Source organism: Paroedura picta, chromosome 6 (genome assembly GCF_049243985.1).
Source record: "Paroedura picta isolate Pp20150507F chromosome 6, Ppicta_v3.0, whole genome shotgun sequence".
Lineage (NCBI taxonomy): Eukaryota > Metazoa > Chordata > Lepidosauria > Squamata > Gekkonidae > Paroedura > Paroedura picta.
Window position 1 is genome coordinate 97,400,674 of NC_135374.1, and position 19,676 is coordinate 97,420,349.

The 19,676-nt window shown below is 42.3% G+C and overlaps 1 protein-coding gene across 4 annotated transcripts in view; it reads right to left on the minus strand.

Annotated features, from left to right (window-relative positions):
* The window catches only part of ITGBL1 (integrin subunit beta like 1), a 255,626-nt gene that overhangs the window by 43,630 nt on the left and 192,320 nt on the right, over positions 1-19,676 (minus strand). The window lies entirely within an intron of this gene.

Below are 19,676 nucleotides of genomic sequence, written 5' to 3' on the forward strand. Positions count from 1 at the left end.
GCAGTCTTCATTACAGTGGGTTGTGACTAGCACCCAGCCACAGTTTATAGCTTAATTGCATCAATGACATATGGTAACTGTGACACACTGGTAGGGAAGAACAACCTTTCTCTCAGATAATCAACTGAGCACAGCGCCCTGAATCCACAAACCAAGCACCAAGCTCCTGTAGAATCTTTTAAGTGTTTCTCCACCCTTCCTCAGACTTAAAAAAAACAAAACACTGGCGTCAAGCCACTGATGCTGAGCGGTGCCATTAGTTTGCTTTTTAGACTGTTAGTTTGTTGACATCTGCTATCACCCCCATCAAGATGGCGTGTGTGTTCCATCTGTGTGTTCTCAATAACACCCATTTTTAGAGGCGACAATTCTAGCAGAGTGCAAGTGTTCCAGCATGTTAACCACTAGGGGATTTCTAACGGAGTGTCACAAAAAAAGAACTTCAGTAGGCTAGATGCTCTGCATTATAGCCATTTTTATTATGCTTTCAACATCCTTTCAATTGTGCTTTGGAACAATGGCTTTATATATAATGACACCTGAGTATATTTACCACCGGCAGAATGTGCCCTTTTTGTAGTCTCGGAGTGGGAGGCAGAGGGAAAGAAGTGCTGGATTCATGATGTAGGACTAAATGGATAATGGAGAGGGGAGGTTCCTGAAAATGGTACAGTGGAAATTCAAGATGTCAAGGCCATACCCCTGATGCTGAGTATTGTATGACTCCCTGAGATACAATGCACCAAATGAGCTCATTAAGGATCTCCCCCGTCCCAGGGTCAGGTTTAGAGAAGACAGAAAGAGAATAGCTGGAGCACTCATAGGCCTGAAAAAGTCATCCTGATGAGGACGTGTGACACATCATACAAGGAACTGGCTGATGAATGAAAGCGGGGAGACTAAAGAGTAGGGCAGGAAGGACGGGAACAAAAAAAGATGGATGCTGTTTCTGAAGAAACCGTATCAAAGCTAATGTTGGTCGAGTTGTTCTTCCTACTCCTTCCTTTTTGTGTTTCCCCCTGAGAGTCCCTTTACAAGGAGCCAACAAAGGGAAGCAAAGGGCTATTTATGGGAATCTCCTCCACTTATACCAAGAAAAATGTAATAGTTGCTTGCACTTCCTCTCCCAGTTACAGAGCTTCCAGATATTATTAATCTACACATTTTATTCCAGCTTCCACCCATGGGTCTAGAGGCAGCTTACAATATTAGTATTCACTCACCTTACTTCCAAAGATTAGACACTTGGAGTCACGTCTCCAATTAAGATCTTTATAACTAGGCAGCAAAATATGAGATCAGATCACCTTTCAGATATCTTAGTTCCTGTTTATTCAGAATCAGTGCTTAAAAAAAAATTAATCCATGCCCAACAACAATTGGATGACCAGAAAAAGCTCCTTTTGGGCAACAGTTGAAAGCTTCCCTTCTATTTATATCCATTATTAGTCTTGTAATGATATTCTGAATCAAATGGTTTCTGAGCAGTTTTTCATAGGCAGCCCCCATTCAAATACACTAATAAAATATCTAACCATGGCCAGTGGCTCCATACTGCAGGTTAAAAAAATCTGCACAATGGGGCCATGTACTTACAGGGGAGGAGCTTCCCCCTACAAGCTTGCAGGAAGTCTCAGGTTTGCAGGAAAATATAAAATATTGCTAAAGGTGGTTAAAAAGACCCCAAATCAAAGCATCTTTTTAACAAAAACAATGCCACCAACATCTCATTTATCTATATTGTGAGATCTCCAGGGTAACTTTTGGGGTTGCCAAGCAACCCCATTCAATATTTCACAGGCTTCCAGGCCTCTGCAGGAGATGAGAGAAGAGAGAGACTAGAAAAAAAGTCAAAAAGGAGAGAGAGAATGTAAAGTTGGAAGGGAGCAGCCCCCCAAAGGAAAAGCTGAAGATGGGGTAAAGAAAAAGAAAAGTCAGGGAGAATGGACTCGACAGGGGGACTGTGCCCAGGGTGTGTGTGTGGAACAGTTGGTCAATAGTATTGGAAATGAAGGACTTTAGGTTGTCTTTTGGACTCAGATTTCAGAGGGGGACTATACTAGAGTAGATAGATAGACAGACAGACAGACATATCCTTTCACTGTTGCTTTGCTGTTGTCCCTTTGCTACTTACAAGGAATTTTCATTCTTTCCACTTTTTGATACCTTCTCTTTGTACACAGTGCCTTTTCTTTCTCTTGGCACCATGCTTCATGAGAACATGGATTCCTGCATCTCCATCTTAGTAAATCAGACTAGATCCTGCATCTCCATCTTAGTAAATCAGACTAGAACTCTAGCCTGTCTAGAATGGATCCCCTTATAATAAAGGGTCCACATGAGTTTGCAGAGATAAAAATGGCTCAGTTTGTTGCTTTAATTCTTGCTAGCGCACACCCTTTATACATGGCCTCTGCTGTGCTCTATGCCATTGAGCACTCTGCTAATGCACCAGAATACTGATAATACTCCCAACAAGTAGGGAGAGAAGAAAAGCAAGAGGGGGAGAGGGAATGAGATCCCCCTCCCACACATACTCACAGATCCCCTCATGTGTGGGGTTTTCTTTCATGTACATATCAAGGAACCCAAGTTTCCAGGAAAAAGCTTTAACAAACAGGGGTTAACCACCCCAATCTCATAATTCTTTTATTTTTCACATGGGATCTCATAATTCACCTTGCAAGACCTAATTTTTGGTTTCACAAGGAAAGCCAACACAATTGGGAAGAATTGCTTTTTTTGCCCAGAAAGACATGGTGGCATCAACACCACTGACAAAAAAAGTATGAGAAGGAAGGCAGATGGAGACTAAACAACAACAGAGCTAGTGGTCATGAGGGGGAGCAAGCAGAGAAAACTGGGGGAAGTCCAACATCCAGCTGGGGCAGGATGACACAGGTGTGCAAGAAGATGTTTGGGCATCAGGAGTAGGAGAAAAAAATAAATGGGGAGATAGAAGCTCTAACAAAAGTTCAAGAGATGAAGAATTAAAGAGATGAAGACTAAATAAGTTAAGACAGACAAGACCGAGAAAACTGGGGAAGGTGGAATGGATGGGATTTCCTCTTTGGATCTTTATACCCATTGCAGAAACCAGAACTCCTTGCCACAGTTAGTTTACCAATCAAAATTGGCAAACAGTGCTTTGAATCAATGGATGGCACTTGAATCTCCAGGGCTGAATCTCACACTTCTTCCAGACCACTGATCAAATCTTTTAAATGAAGTGCATCCCTTCCAGGTCATGCTGATTCCAGATTCCCAGTCAACTATAACAACAAGCAACAGTACATTTCTATTAATCTAGCCTGAGCTTCAGTTTACAATTTGTATCTCTGTAGTAAAGCTGCCTATTATATTTCTTCCTCCCCTTCCAGTAAGATTTTCTTTCCATTCTATAAGCTCCATCTCGTTTCTATTTTCTTCCTTGAACTAGTCTGTCACTGAGAAGTTTTGTTTTCCTACATGCTTTCCGTCTGTGACTTTCAATAGCCAACACCAATACTTTTGAAAGGCACCCTTAAGAAAACACCTATAAATTAAAATGATAGCACACTAATGCTTTGCCTAATAAAACGTTCTGTAGAAGTATGAAATGTGTGTTATTCAAACCTTAAGCATTAGCCACGCTTGCTTTCTTCCATCAACTGTCAATGGATGTCTTGCCTGCTTTTTAAAGCACATTTGAATACCCACATTCAACATTTGGAAAGGGTACCTAGTCAAGTTAAATAGTGTGATCCGAGGGCAAGGACTAGCTGTTTAAAAACAACAGGTAAGTTGCATGTGACAGACAAGGGGAATGTCTGTTGCTCTTGAGTCATCCACTATTTAATTCATTTGATTGCCTTACCACATAAAGGATTGACTGCTTCTTGTTTTTTTTGCACCCACTTCCATGTAATGAGTCATAGCATTAATTCCACAGAGAGATATGTAATTTGCAGATTAATTTACTAGAAAATGTCAATTGCTTTGTGGAAGTTTAATCACCAAAATGTTAACCTTGTTCATTTCCTATTTTAACTTGTTGTTCATTAGCAAAACATTTCCAAGAGACCCCTCCTCCTTTCATGGGTATAGCCATTGAAAAGCTTTAAACCATAAGGCACTGAATTTTTTGAAGTAATGGCCAAAATTATCAACTCCGAATTGTGAAACAACAATATGCAATGATTTGCCGCACAGCGACCATGAATATTATTTGGAGATTGCGGACTGCCAAGCACAGAATCCATGGAAACAGATGATGTCACACTGTGCGTCTGACTTGTTGATTAATGATACCATCCCCGTGCGTTTCCCCTTGAATTAAATGAATTGCTTTCCACCCAGGCTGAAGTGCTTCTAAGTTAAATTCCACATTTTATAGACCATGGGATTACATAATCACTTACTGGATGGTCCTTATATTAAACCCTTAAGTGAGCAGGGAGGGGGAGAACATGCTTAGAAAGTTATTTGCGTCCCACCATTTGGAAATTAATTGTTGTCCCCATGGATTTAGGTGGCCAGTAACACTGTTTGATTCAGTCTTATGCCATATATTGGATCTTCATTTCAGAAATCAGAACTCAACAATCACAACAAAAGCTTCGAATAACCTCTTCTCTGTGTCCTGTTCGCCCCTGGCTCATGCCACATTAGGCTTCACCAGACTCCCATGATGCCTTTTGTGCTCATATTTTTTCTTTGCTCCTAAAACCAATCCCAAGCAAGGCTTCATACCTCTAGTTTCCAGGGCCATCAGTCTTGTATATTATATTTCCCTGTTTTGAGGTGCTAAATTGTAAATTGTACTTTCAAGTTGATGATCAGGGTATTTTAAGAGCACAGTGTGTGTGATAACTAACTTGTACGGGAGGCATGATCTGAAAAAATGATAATGATCCTAGTTTTCTGAATTAAGCCAGCTTTGGCGACAAAGATATCTTGCTGTACCTCTTAGCATATCTTTCCAAATAAGCTATTGTTCTTAATCCAAGACTCAGAGTTGCCTTCTTGAGAGAATTTCCACAGAATATGACACTAAACCCAGTCTTAGACAAATATTTGGAAATATTCCCAACAGAAAAACCATATAACCAACAGACCCTGTCCATCTTGAGTGACTTCTGTTGGAGGAAGAGCCTTGAAAGGAGGAAAGCTTCAATCTGCGCTGAAGGGAACGGTAGGATTCACGCCAAGTAAATTTAGGAATTCTTGATAAACTGACTGACCTTTAATCTTTTAAATTTTTAAATATTTCCAATCCCATTTGTATGGCAGATGTCATCAACCTGAGAATTGTCTCCATCAACATTCTTAGACCAATCACCTTGGCTGCCTCTGCATGTTTTGTAACCAAATGGCCTCAGGGTTACTAAAGAAGACAGACGCATAAAAGGAACACACAATAATTTTAAGCTTGACTATTCCGTTATTTACTTGACAACAGCTTCTGTGACTAACTGTGCCCTGCTGAGGACACAGAGCTTAACTAAATGTTGTGCTAGTTAGGTGGTTCTCAAATGTGATGTACATTTTCCTTTATAAATTCCCTCTGGATCCAATTCAAGTTGTTGGTACTACTAACCTTTAGAGCTATTAACAGCCTGGGCCTCTCAAAACTATAGGACTGTCTCCCCTGTTACAACCCCCTGCACTCCCCTCAGTGATCCTCTAGGGGATCTCCTGCTGGAGCCTGGCCATAGGGGGATACAACTAGAGTTGTGCACAGCGGCATCCAAATCAGCTGTTCCAGGCCTACACCTCCCCCCCCCCCCCGCGGAGCAGTGCTGGCTGCGTCGGACTAGAATGGCTGATTCGGATGCCACTGAGCACAACCCTAGATACAACCCCTTTCCCTCTCATTCTGAGGCCCAGGGTTGCCTTCAAAGGGAGCACAAGATGGTGGAGTATAGGGCATCTAAAGAGGCCCTAGAGGTCCCTACAGTGGGTAATCCACAAATCTGAGTTATTTTTGTTAGAGGTATGTTGCTTTTACTTTACTTAAATGGTTTTAGTGTTGTGAGTTGCTGCGAGACTATAACCATCTAATAAAATAAAATAAAAAACAGCACTGAAAAAGCTGTTCTGACCGAGCAGTGATATCAGGGTTCTCTCAGCCTCACCCACCTCACAGGGTGTCTGTTGTGGGGAGAGGAAAGGGAAGGCGACTGTAAGCCACTTTGAGACTCTTCCTGGTAGAGAAAAGCAACATATAAGAACCAATTCTTTTTCTTCTAAAAGCCTAAACACATTTGTACATTAAAGGATGCTGCATTTATAACCTTGTAAATTAGCCCCCCCCCTCCACATTTTTCTGGTACATCCTATTTTGTTAGAAATTGTTTCGGAAAGCCCTGGCATTAAAATATGACACCTAAGCTTGCTGTATATGTTGTTTTCAAATATATGTACTAGGTTTTTTTATTGTAGTGTTGCAATTAATCCAAATACAGTATCGTGCTCATTTTCTACCTGCCTCATGGAAACTGTCGTTTCTCTTCTCCATAACTGACAAAATCTTGTTTTAACACTGGTTTGACTAACAAACAAACAAAATGCATTGGAGCTGCATGGGTCCTTTGATACTGCGCCAGCATGACCCAGTGTATCTTACTAGTCGGACAAACTGTCCTGATCTGGATGAATTATTTCTTGCACCTTCTCACACAGCTTCATGGGAGTCACAGAAAACCTATCATTCATTAGTCAGCTGTGTTTCTCATTCTGTGTGATGGCAAAGAGCTCCCCTGAGCAGCCTTCATGTGCTCTTGACCTTGCAATACACACAATGAAACTTGTACTGAAAAAATTTCGAGACAGATTGTGGTGTTCAACTGGCCCGTAAATAAGAGCTTGGACAGAGTACATTCAAATAATAACCAGATTTATATCAGTGCATCTTCGGTGATAAGTCCAGCTTTCTCTGCCCTCCCTACTGCTTTCCAACCCAGGCTGGATAATTTGAATCCCACACATCCACAGGGGACAGACAGAAGACGTTGACCATTTTCATGGCTTTTGGGGAATCACTGGTCTCAACAGAACTTCTTGGAGCTCATTTAAGGGAGTGGGAGACTAACCTAGATATGGTATTGGGCTTCCTGATGTCCTAAAAATGCTTCCATAATGGGGTAGTTATTTAATCTGCCCTGGGTGCTAACAGTCACTGGGTAATCAGCATGAAAGCTATTGAGAGGCAACAACTGAAGGCCCTCAGAACATCAGGAACAGGCAATTTCATGACTACAGAGGAGCAAACCAAGAATGACTTCATGATGTCTGAAATTATCTGAAGTACACGGTAGAGTTGCCAGCCTCCGGGTGGTGGCCGGAGTTCTTCCACTATGACAAGTGATTTCCAGGTGACTGAGATCAGTTCACCTGGAGAAATGCTGTGGAAGGTGGATTCTATGGCATTATACCCCACTGAAGGTCCTCCACAAACCCTCTACTCCTCAGGTTTCACTTCCAAAATCTCCAGGGGTTTCCCAAAGAGAGCTGGTAAGCCTTCGTGCACCATCATATTTCTATTAGAAAAAGGAATTTTAATTATTGGGGGGTATTTTATCTAATTTCCTGTCCTTGTGACTCATACCATATATACTCGCATATAAGCCGACCCGCATATAAGCCGAGGCACCCAATTTTACCACAAAATCTGAACAAACTTATTGACTCGCATATAAGCCGATGGTGGGAAATGTTCCATCATCATAGGCTCTCCCATCCAGCCTCCCCCCCAACAAATACAGAAAAGTCAAGAGGATGAATTGATGCTGTTTTTTGTACCCTGCTTTTCACCAAAGGAATAGTTTGGAAGAAGTGATTAAGAAGAGGAAGAAGTGAAGGCAAAAGGGAAAAAAATATCCCTGAGTCCCTGAGTCAAACCACTGATGTCCTACAAGGTGCCAGAACAATGATTGGCTGGCTGGAGCAGGCTTTTATGTCAATTACTGCATATACCCCCTTATAAGCTGAGGAGGGCTTTTTCAGTGTGAAAAAAGGTGTTGAAAAACTAGAGTTGTACATGAGTATACAGGTAATTTACATTTCCTTAAATGTTTATATTTTATTTATATATTTCAGATTTATATTCCGCCCCTCCCAAAAATGTCGGCTCGAGGCAGCTCACAGAACTAGGCATATAGATAGATAGATAGATAGATAGATAGATAGATAGAGAGAGAGAGAGAGAGAGAGAGAGACAGAGAGAGAGAGAGAGAGACAGAGACAGAGAGAGAGAGATTTCTTATGATGGGCAGTTAGTAAAGTATCCCGATAAACATACTATTAGATATCTCCTTCCCTCAGTACTTATAAATGCTAAAGATGATCTTGTATTATTCCAGAAGACAATATTTGTGCCTTCAACCCCTTTAAAAGTTACCTGCAAATATTTAATGAGTTATTTGCCTTAGGCTGTTTATACTTAAAAATCTTAGCCTGTCCAAAGAATTCTGTCAAATGTTTTGCCTCCAGGTTTACTAAAAACCCTGCTTCTGAGGGAACATTGAAGAATGGCTTCATCACAAGCAGCTGTGGTTGATTTGTGCTGACTGCAATACTCCCAGAGACAAGACAAGGCCCAAGAACCTTACTAAGAAGATTACCAGTCATAACTGTCAGTATCCATCTTGGACTATATTTGGCCTATATGTTCCCAACCAGCTTCAAACATCCCTTCGTGAAGAAGCCACTAATTTTTTTTTAATTTAAGAAACCTTTTTATCAGCAAAGCAGCACAAAATCCATGACAACATATCAAGAATAAATGTACATTAATTTGTGCATTTCCGTGCATTTTCACTTTAAAATGTACTCCCACTTCAGTTAACATGTACATTGCTGCCATTAAAAGTTATATTTTCTCTAGTCTAAACGCCACCTGTTCAGTTAGAGCTAAAGAAGATGCTGCTTCACTTGGCTCCAATGCTGACTCATACCACTGTGCAATTAATTTGATTGCATGCCCATCACTGAATGGTTAATAGCAGCCTCTTCATGTGTCTCTGAGCCTGGCAACCAGCAAGTGGGTTGAGACTGAAGACATGGTAGTAGGTGGCATCATGAGCATGGTGACATCACTTCTGGGGGAAACCGAGAAGCAAAGGTGGCAACTCTAGGAATCCCTAGATGGTGGAAGTGCTAGGAATCGCTATGTCATGTCCCACCCCCATCAGCACTGACAGTTCCTCTGATGAGAATGTGGAATTGCCGCAGAGAAAGCCTTCTGGGCCAGCTGTTTCATCCCCTGCTAGTCTGTACCCAGCTTGGCCAGAAACAAGTAGTAAGGCTTCTGATAAACGTACAGCCTCTAAGACACAGAGATCTTTGGAGCCTCCTCCCACAGTCTGGCACTGTCAACAAAAGCTTAGAGCTGCTTTACAAGGAAGACGTAAATCAGCATGACTACGAAGCCACAGTTGCATGCAAGACTCTGATACTGAGTAGTTACAGAAGCATTTCTAGGCAGACTGGAAGCCTGATTTTAAGGCATATGGGAAGAACGCAATGTGGGAACAATTTACGTCTTTCCTGAGATAGCCTGCTTCTGCTCATTTCTGAATCTTCTGATGACCCAGACTAGTAACCATGACTCTGACCTTGGATCTTCCTTGCTGGGATATTGTTTACATACAGCTCTGACTCTCCGCTTGCTGTCTGCATTCTCCTGGCTCTGATAAGCCTCTGGCTTTTGACTCATGGCTTGTTAATGGCTCTACTATTGGTTGTGTCATTCAGTACAGCCCTGTGGCTGTAGGAACTTTGGTTCCAGTCAAAATCTGTACTCAGCAGCTGTTCCAGATCAATGCCACTCTTCTGACCCAGCACACCAGATCCCACCCACTAGCACACTCTAGATTGTGGTAGCTCTAAGAATTCCTAGAAAATGCCTGAAAGTGCCATCATCATGTTTGTGACATCAGTTTTGTCAGAAAAAATGAAATGGTGGTAAGACCAGGAGTTGGCAGGGCCAGCATCTAACCATCTCTAGAGATATTACCAGCCTACCTGTTCCAGAACCATTTCCTCACCAACCTCTCCTACCCTCAGATGTTCCTTTTCGATACCCTCTCATTTCTGATGAAACAAACACTATTGTTAGAAACTACTGTCAGGAGCATCAGCATGCACATACAATCGTTAAGATAAATGGATGCAGTCTTACTCAAAATAATACTGTTGGCAAAATATGGTTCTCCTTCCTTACTGTAGCTCTCCAGGGCCTAGTCTGCACACATAGGATAATGCACTTTTAATGTGCTTTGACAGCTGGATTTTCCTGTGCAGAACAGCAAAATCTACTTCTAAAGTGCATTGAAAGTGCATTATCTATTGTGTGCAGACTAGGCCCAGGCTACAGAATTTGAAGTGCAATTCTAAGAACACTTCCCTGGGAGTAAGCCCCACTAAATAGTCCATAGAAAGGGTCTGAGTAGACCTGTTTAGGACTGTTCTTTTATAATGCCATCCCAAGCAGAAAATGTAACCTTCACAGACCTCCATGGACGTAGAGGGTGGAGCTCTGCTTTGGATTGATTCAGGTGGGTAGTTGTGTAGATCCCACATTTGAATGATCCATAAGATTTTTTATTGTTTCCATCAAGTAAAACCAGACGGCAAATATACTTACACTGCTATCCTAAGCAGAACTACACCCTTCTAAGCCTATCAGCTCCAAGATATATAAGATGGCAATGTTATTTTCTGATGGCAAAAAATAATAGTATCAATTGTCCACAATCCATTTTATTTTGCTAAGTTCATTTTACTATTGAGTCAGTTTTTACGCTTCAGTGTGTAATGTTGGTTGAATTTCTTTTTTTTTGTTAATGTATTATTGGGATGTGTTTGCAACATACATGTGATCTTACTGATGGGAAGAACTGGTGGAATATCATTAAGTTAAAATTTATATGTATAAACTCCTTTATTATTAACATATGAAATGAAATAATCAGCATTCAGAATCATTGTCTCCATTTTTTTTAAGTGTGCTGTATCCCCCACTCAAAATTATTATTCATTGTTTACCCACCTACACTTTGCCAGTCTATCAAAATTTCACCATGGATGCATTTCAGAGAGCTGCTGGAATTGTAAATAAGATAAGCCATGAATGCTCACCAAAGAGAACACCCTGATCTTGGCAGTTGCTGTATTAGTACCATGGTTTGCAACTGAATATTCTGGAACATTCTGTGTATTAAAAACATCTGATGGGGAGGGGGAGAAAACAAACAAAATAGGGCTCTTTGTTAAATTTTTCCATAGCAGAAATGTCTCATGTCTCTGAGTTCATTCTAATTCACCTATTGCTGATAACCCAGTGTAGTTTTAGGGAGACAGAATAAAGAATAAATACCTGTAGTGTTTTGTTTTCTGGGCAAGGCACTACCAAGGCTTCATTGGGTGAAATATTTAGAGCCTGATTGGTTTATATAAAGCCAGGAAGACGACATATAAGAGTGCCAGAAGAATAGTTTTTTGCAGCTGTTCCCACAATCTGAACTTCAGATTCTGTAGGGTGTTCATGCCTACATCCACTGTCTTTCATGTACTATTGTCCTCCAGATTTACAGCCTTGGAGACCCATTAACTTCAATGGATTTAGAAGGGTGTTAACTCTGTTTAGGACTGCACTATGGGAATATTGCACTCAGTTTTATTACAAAAAAACCCGGACATCCTATTGATGCAGCTACAGGGTCCTGGGCCTCTTGTGGCGCAGAGTGGTAAGGCAGCCATCTGAAAGCTTTGCCCATGAGGCTGGGAGTTCAATCCCAGCAGCCGGCTCAAGGTTGACTCAGCCTTCTATCATTCTGAGGTCGGTCAAATGAGTACCCAGCTTGCTGGGGGGTAAACGGTAATGACTGGGGAAGGCACTGGCAAACCACCCCGTATTGAGTCTGCCATGAAAATGCTGGAGGGCGTCACCCCAAGGGTCAGACATGACCCGGTGCTTGCACAGGGGATACCTTTACCTTTACAGGGTCCTGGGCACTTTAGGGTTTATTGGCAATATGACCCCCAACAAGTGCCTCCATTGACCTTCCAGCCTGAAAAATCTTATCAGTTTCCTTGATAAAAGCTACTATACAACATGCAATTCAGACAGAGTTATATATAAATAATAAAGTAATAATAATATGCCCTTAGATGTTCTTGTAATAAGATAGAAAAGACTTACATAAAATTAAAAACTTAAATAACTGATCGCAGGAGCAACTTACTTCACAGAGAGTCAGCTTGGTGTAGTGGTTAAGAGCGCGAACTTCTAATCTGGCGAGCTGGGTTTTCTTTCCCGCTCCCCCACATGCAGTCAGCTGGGTGGCCTTGGGCTCCCCACAGCACTGATAAAGCTGTTCTGACCAAGCAGTGATATCAGGGCTCTCTCAGCCTCACCCACCCCACAGGGTGTCAGTTGTGGGGAGAGGAAAGAGAAGGCGACTGTAAGCCACTTTGAGACTCCTTTGGGTAGAGAAAAGTGGCATATAAGAACCAACTCTTCTTCAGAACAGTTGGTGCTCCTTTAGTACAGCATTTCATGGGAAAAGATCATGGACCCACTGGTTTCATTAGGGATGGGGGTGTCTATATAAATCATACCACCACAATGAAAATGTCCTGTTAAAAAAGGAGACTGATTGGATGTTAAGGCTGCAGACTTTGGCCCTTCATGAGTTAAATTCTGATCTAAGATTCTTGACCTTGTTCAGCTAATCTCTGTACTAAAACAACAACAATATTGTGTCATTCTCCACTAGTAAAAGAATGTAATTGCTGCGGACAGGTGAATTCTCTGGTAAGTATTTGTTTCCTATTACTATACATATTTTTACGATCCTTCTTCATCTCTACTCTATAGTTTATTCATCTTATTCTGTACTTTGACAAATCATCTATGAAATTAAGAACCCAATTTCAAGAAGGGACCATGGATAAAAGGAAGTGAGAGATCAGTTGGGAAACGGAGGGATGCCAGGGAGAGGAGAGAATAGGTCTGAGCTGAGGTTTGCAAGTTGCAACTGCCCTTCAAGTTCGCTGTAACCAGATTTCACTTGTATAGAGGTATTAAGGGGGAGGGCAGGCAGGATGATTTGACCCAGGCCCTGCACACACCCAGGTATGCCTCTGATCATGGCAGATTATTTAATTAATCACACCCTGTTTGCATGGGCTTGGTTGCAAGTTGGGCCTGGAGATCTCCTGGAATTACAACTGGTTTCCAGATGATGGAGATTTGTGCACCTGGTAAAAATGGCTACTTTGGAGGGTGGACTCTAGGGCATGATAGTCACCTCACCAAACCCTCCCCTCCCCAAGTTCTGCTCCAGGTATCTCCCAATTGGGAGCCGACCATCTGCCAATTGCATGATGACATTTAGGCACAGAAAGAGCGGGGAGCTTGTGAGATAGCATGTAAGATAAATCTTCTACTGATGGGGAGGGTAACATTCCCTCATAACTAACTGGACATTTAAGAGGAAAATAGTTTTGAATGCCTGCCCATGTCTTGAGAACTAGCTGGCAAAGAGAACAGTCAGTAGATTGTGGCTAACAATCATCATTTTAACGGCAATATGAAAAAAGATTACCTCAGAGAACAAATGTCATGCGAAAAGAAAGTACAAGCGGTCTTTAAAAGACAAAGGAGTCCCCACCCTAGGGAGAAAAAGACAGCCATTTAACCAAGGACCAAGCATCTGTCTCACTGCCAGAGCCAGCAAGATCAATTCTCTTTGCCGTGTACAATACAAGTCTGAGTTTCAGAAGTTATGAAGAGGGGAGAAAAGGTCACCAACTAGATGAGTGACAAGGGTTGACAGAGCAGCAAGAATAGAGAGACTGGGCATCCTCCCCACGAGAGGGGGAGGATTTGTGCACAGAACAATCACATTGACAGAATTTAATATTTTTTTCCCTTGAAGCCTTCATTACTGGAACTGCAAAAGAAACAAATGGCCCTTTCATCTCTCTTGCCTCCCAAGAGCACAACAATAAATCCATCATCAATTAGAACTGTTATTTTCAATGTCTTGTTTACAGCTAAAAAGAAGCAAATGCATTGTTTTCCCTGTGTACTTTCCTCTGCTGGATAAATGGCACACCTGAGCATAACCAGAGAATGCATTTAATGCACTGCAAACCGCTTGTTAGAAAACACCACTTATACCATAACAGGGGTGGGTGGATTCTACATATGCCAAACTCTGCCACTCGTATTCAGAGTACAAGCTAGAAATGCCAACAAAGGAAATGAAAGCAAAAAACAAACAAAAAACAATAGCAATGCACCTTTTATTCTATTTGACAGAGCTATATTAATAAGAATGTGATACATTTTGCACAGAATTCTATATATAATATTAACAATTTCACAATATACTACATATATACATATGTACACACATACATACATATATATAGGGATGGGCATGAACCATGAAAATGCAGTTCGGTTTACTTCATGAGGTGCCCTATTCACAAACTACAAACCATCATGAACTTTTATCTCCAAATAAATTGGTTCAATTCATGAGATTTGTAATATGGTAGAATGGCACTTCAGCATGCTAGACACCAAAGTTGCAGGGGATCTCTGATCCCTTTTACCTGCGCTCTAAGGTTGATGTGGATGGCATTTCTCCTTTACCTGCCCTCTAAGGCTGATGGGGATTTTATGAGGTCTGAGTTATGCTCCCACCCCCAAAGAAGGTGCCCCATATTCCATTCTTACCGGGGGGGGGGGGGGGAAGCAAGAAAACAAGAACAAAGAAGAAACAAAGGCACATAAAATCTCTGCAGTAGAAACTGAAGGTGGGGGACATTTTTGCAAGTGCAGCAGAACCAATGCAATATGCCCAGCAGAACCAGTACCACTGTGACAGTGCAAACCCAACAGGAGAACAACCAAGCCAGAGAATCTCTGCAGCAAAAGCTGAAGTTTGTGGGGGAGGAAATTTTTGCAGAATACCCAGCAGAACCCAGTGGGATATAAAGAAAATAAATAAAACCAAACTGTCAGTAAAGCCATGGAGGGGACGGTCTCAAGAGGATGCACCAGAAGAGAGTTTAAAAAGTATTAACTGACAATAGAAATGACCCATCTGCATCATTGGTGTTATTGTCTCTATGAATACATTTTTTGGGACAAACTTTGTAGCTTGCTGTAAGGATTGACTGTCTTTGATGATGTGCTTCATCCTGACCCTTTGAAACTTTGCACCAACCCATTATTAGCACTTTGGAAAAGTTCGTATTCTGCCTTCAACCTCTACAATTAATTATAAAACTGCAATGTGATGTCACAATCAAAGAAATGACCCATTATTATAGACTGAGTCATCTGGACCAGAATTTTATCTCTTCCTCTTCTTTTAAGGAGAAAAACCTTTGATTTCAAAGACACCTCCTCTTCTCAGAAGAGTGTCTGTTCATCTATTTGATTTAGTAATTAATATGAGACGAAGGCTTGCACACAAAATCCATCTTCTCCAGGAACATGTGAAAGAGGAAAGATTATAAGTTGTTGAGCATTTCCAGAGCTTCTGCCCAAGACAGAATGATAGATCTCCGTGCTATATTTTAAACACAGCTGACTAGATAAAAATAGTGTTTAACTTTTACAAGCATTATGAACTACGGTAATTTATTGAACCCTTCAGTCAGCCGAAGAAACAAAAGATTTGGGAATGGGTGAAATGAATCATTTGTGTGTGGATGAGTGTTGTGTACACTGACATTTCCAAAGATTAGATGATCAAAAGGCTAAATAAAACCGCACAAAACATACAATAGAAATCAAGCAGCTAACAACTTTGGAAACAGCAGCAAGCCAGTTGCTTAAAATAATCACGGCACCCACTCTGCGGCTCAATCAAATGGAGGAGAGATATTTGAGGAAACATCAGCAAACAACTGGGAGGCAATGAAGCTGCATGTACTAGCTGCATGTACTAGAATGCCCATCCTTCTCCACACCAGAAACACAAAGTAAATTCCAGCCTGTTTTAAACCAATAAACCCTCTCAGAAATCTGTCACCGAGTAAGAGGAACATCTGAAGAGACTTGGACATTTTAGTTTACCTAAAAAGATGTCCAAGAATCAAACTGCATTTTTTCCCCCCAATGAGTTAGGTGTTGTGAGCATGTGCAGATCCAATGTTATGCAAATAATTGCCCACCAGGCCATTTTGCCAGGGGGGAAGGCAGGAGCCTCCTCCTCCCACTACACCACTGTCCTAAGCCAAATCGGCTACTGCAGTGACGTCCCCTGTGCTGGCACAGGCAAGGCATGGCGTACAAAGAAGATAAGAAGACTCTGAAGGGAACAGCAATAAGACAATTAGACAGGATAGTGAGGTCATCATCTTCTCTCCTTTTAAGCAGGGGTAGTCAACCTGTGGTCCTCCAGATGTTCATGGACTACAATTCCCATGAGCCCCTGCCAGCGTTTGCTGGCAGGGGCTCATGGGAATTGTAGTCTATGAACATCTGGAAGACCACAGGTTGACTACCCCTGCTTTTAAGTGTCATACCTTGTCTGTCTTCAGATTGCTACTCTTAGGGCAGTACACTGCTTCTTCTTGGAAAGTTCACACAGTCTCTCAGCTAGTTATGTACTCGGGGCACTATCTCTGTCACTCAGTTCCCGAATAAAAATGTATTTACACTTCAATCAGGTTGTGAGCCTCTGCTGTGTTAATTACCGTGCCAACACCCTGCAACTGCTGTGTGACAGAGAAGAAAGTGAAGAGGGTCAGGCCAGCTTATTAAAAAAAAAAAGAAATGCGTAGTTTGGTCCCAAGGGAGAGCATGATAGAGTTATAAATCATGCATGGGATGGAGACAATGGTTACAAGTAGCTTTTACTCCCTATCCCACAACACCATAACTTGTGGCCAACCAATGAATTTTACAGATGGTAGGCATAGGACAGACAGACAGATAAACTTCTTTCCGCATGTAGGAACTGAATTCATTGCCAGTAAAGTGGTGATGACCATGAGCACGGATGGATTTAATCGAGAGGTTAGCCAGATCCAAGATAGATAGGGCCACCAGTGGTTATGAGCCATGGTGAGTAAAGGCAGCATTCGCATTCATAAGCAGTAAATCTCTGATCCCCAGTATTATGAGATAGTAGTTTTGATTCACCCAAATCAATTTGGGTGCAGATGAATTGATTTGGCACCAGGGAACCTATGGCATCATTCAAGTCCATAGAGATTCTCCACTTTCTGTCTTCCCCAGGCTCTTGAGAGGTATGAGGTAGAGGCACCAAACTTGCAGTGTAGCTGCAGAAGCCCGTCTTCAAAATAATCCCTAAGTTGCAAAATGATTGGACCAGTTGAGGACTGGCTGCAAAATGACCCAAAGCCTTGGGTCTGGGAGTACTGCCAGCCTCCTATGCCTGAAGCCTCAGATGGGAGAGGCCTGTCTCCATGGCCTGCTCTGTCTGATGTGCCAGGAGTCTCTTGCTTTGTGTGGAGCTGGCCTCCCATGGCTTCTCCCTCCAAGCAGTATTACTGTTCCACCATACCTTCCTTTTGACCAGACCCTGGCCAATGAGAGAAGCACACACTGCTTCAGTCAGAAAAGCCAGCAAGGAGATGGAGCCTGGTCTTTGATGGCCTCCCAAGAACATGGGCAGATTCCTTCAACCCATCCAAGCCCTCACTCAGCTCTGGTGCCTCAGACAGGGGAGGGCTTATCTTTACACCAGTCTTTCTTTTTGCTAGAGCCCTTTATCTTCTTCAAAGTTTTCCATTTCAGTAAGTAGAATAAATAGGCCTGTACAGGGAGGCAGAGGAACTGTGCTCTGAATGTCCTGCTGGAGGAGGAGGAGGAGGAGGAGGAGAAGAAGAAGAGTTGGTTCTTATATGTCACTTTTCTCTACCTGAAGGAGTCTCAAAGCGGCTTACAGTCTCCTTCCCTTTCCTCTCCCCACAATACACACACTGTGAGGGAGGTGAGGCTAAGAGAGCCCTGATATTACTGCTCAGTCAGAACAGTTTTATCAGTGCTGTGCCGAGCCCAAGGTCACCAAGCTAGTTGCATGTGGGGGAGCGCAGAATCAAACCCGGCTCGCCAGATTAGAAGTCCACACTCCTAACCACTACACCAAGCAGCAAGGCTGTTGAAACTGGAGGGTCAGCCTCACTCTCAGCCAATACAGTCTACACAAATTTACACAGCCCTGCCTGGAGCGAGATGAGACGTGACCTAACGAGTCTCGCTGACTTCCCCCACTGAAGGAGAACTAGAGATGAACAGATTCTCCCTGTTCTGTCTAGACTGGGATTTGTCTTCCCTTTAGTTCTTGATGTTCCTGTCTGGCCCTTTGCCACTGAACTCCATTCAGCTTCATGAACCCAAAGAGCAAGGTTAGATCATGTCTCCCCGTTTCCCTGATGCCAAAGGTGTCAAAGAAATGTGTAAAGTTCCATAGGTGTGCGCTTCCATGACACCAAGATCCCAGAATCCTGAGAAAAGTACACCCATGTGCTGTAACTGAAAAACAAAATCACTTTGTCAAAACTCCTTCAAAACGAGCTCCCTAAGTGCCAAAATACTGAAAAGCCAAAACTTCTTGGCATGCTAATGGCTGACTTTGAAAAAAAATTCTGATATATAAAAACATGTTTCCGTGCTGCAGAAAAATACAGAGACCTAAACCCTGCCCTGCCTTATCTTCCTCGGTTCCATTCCTTTTAGCTGACTTTTCATATTGGAGCCAGTCCAGAGCACAAGTGTGACACACCAGATAAGGCAGGCTTTTGCCTCCCTGACCCACACACTCTGGTTTTGTTTAGCGATAGAACGGCCTCCTACCATCTGTAGCTGCTTAATGCGCTTGCATGGAATTGAAGATGAGGAGTGATCTGAAACCTGAATTGGCAGTGCTTCCCGACATAGATTTTCTGATCCTGCCTCAACAATCTTTTGCATCTTGTCTTATCTGATGGACTCATGGTGCAGTGAAGCCGTACCATTTCTACCTCTATCCACCCCCCTCCAATCTGCCTATGGGCAGAGTTTAAATATGCAAAGGACCAGCTCGCTGGCTGCTTGAAGAATAAATAAGTTTCTTGAGAATTGAAATAACTTTTTAAAGAGAGAGAAAGAGAGTCCCAGCTGTTCTTCTTCATCTATAGGCAAACAGGAAGGGTGTTGAAAGGAGCAGGAGAGAATTCAAAGAGAATTATGGGGCATTAGGAATATTGCAAGAGGCTGGGTTATGCAAGATCTTTCTACAATTTTTTACAGGATCTTTCCCTGGGAGAAACCCTTCTTAAGTAGTGATGACAATCAAGCTTACATTCAAGGAGATTTATTTTTGGAAAACATTGGTGTACATTCAAAACTCACACACAAGCAAAAACATACACACACTAAGTTTGGTGTAGTGGTTAGGAGTGCGGACTTCTAATCTGGCAAGCCGGGTTCGATTCCACGCTCCCCCAAAAGCAGCCAGCTGGGTGACCTTGGGCTCCCCACAGCACTGATAAAACTGTTCTGACCGAGCAGGAATATCAGGGCTCTCTCAGCCTCACCTACCTCACAGGGTGTCTGTTGCGGGGAGAGGAAAGGGAAGGCAACTGTAAGCTGCTTTGAGACTCCTTCAGGTAGAGAAAAGCAGCATAAAATAACCAACTCTTCTTCCTCCTCCTCTTCT